Source organism: Rhinolophus ferrumequinum, chromosome 23, assembly GCF_004115265.2.
Source record: "Rhinolophus ferrumequinum isolate MPI-CBG mRhiFer1 chromosome 23, mRhiFer1_v1.p, whole genome shotgun sequence".
NCBI lineage: Eukaryota > Metazoa > Chordata > Mammalia > Chiroptera > Rhinolophidae > Rhinolophus > Rhinolophus ferrumequinum.
The window spans coordinates 13,543,039-13,543,924 of record NC_046306.1 but is presented as its reverse complement, the minus strand read 5'-3'; the positions used below and the strand labels follow the sequence as shown (position 1 = coordinate 13,543,924).

Sequence of the window (886 nt, the reverse complement as noted above, 5' to 3'; positions counted from 1 at the left end):
GAGATTCTGCTTTTCCTTTCCAATCCTCTTACTGCTTCTTTCTTGGTTTTTTGTTTTTTTTTTTTACTGTGGTGTCCAGCACCTCTAGAATCAATGTTAAATAGAAGTGTTGAAATCAGCCATTCTTGTCTTCTTCTTCTTCTTCTTTTTTAATCATTCATCTCTTTATTCTGGTAAGAAGAAGCTAAACCATTTCCTGGAGGGCTGGGTTTTGAGTGCTGTTGCTAGATGCTCTTATGACCACACAAGGTTTTAAGTGCAGCATCTGCCGTGGGTGTGTCATTAAATAACTATCATCTCTTGTTTTGGCCAATGCATAGATCAATGAGAAGGTTCAGGTGTCCTCCAGAAGTTTGTGGGTTCTCACCAGACCCTCCTCTACACCCTCTTTGCAGTGTTGGCATCAACAGCTTTCATCTTTCTAGGTAAGGAGTCCTTATATGCAGCACCATGGACTTTGGACTTGGAAACTGCCGTCATTTCACAAATTGCCCCAAATGACTGGTAGTCCACTCTTCTGGTTGCCCCTGACTACTTGAGGTAGAAACTCCCTAGCAGTAAAACAAGACAATACACAGGATGTATTCAAAATGTGTTTATGGGGATGGTTCCTCATTCATCTTGACTCAGAGTGCTTTTAGTGCGGCTTCCTTCTGAAGGAGCATCCTTCTGTGACCCTTGCTTTGCCTCCCGTAGGCTGACAGAGGACCGTGGAGCAGCCAGCACACAAAACTACCATTTGTGCATGGCTAAAGACAGTGGTGTTTTCCTAGCATTCTGGGCATGTCACGTCCAGGAAGTAGGAATTGGGGCTCTGCACCAGGCACTTCTTGTGTTTCCTCTTCTCTTTTGGAGAAGGATGAAGGAGATCCTTAGTGAGAGGCAT

At 44.1% G+C, this 886-nt stretch overlaps 1 pseudogene; it reads right to left on the bottom strand.

Annotated features, from left to right (window-relative positions):
- Nucleotides 1-637: 637 nt before the first annotated feature.
- On the bottom strand, nucleotides 638-886 carry LOC117016092 (40S ribosomal protein S27-like; annotated as a pseudogene).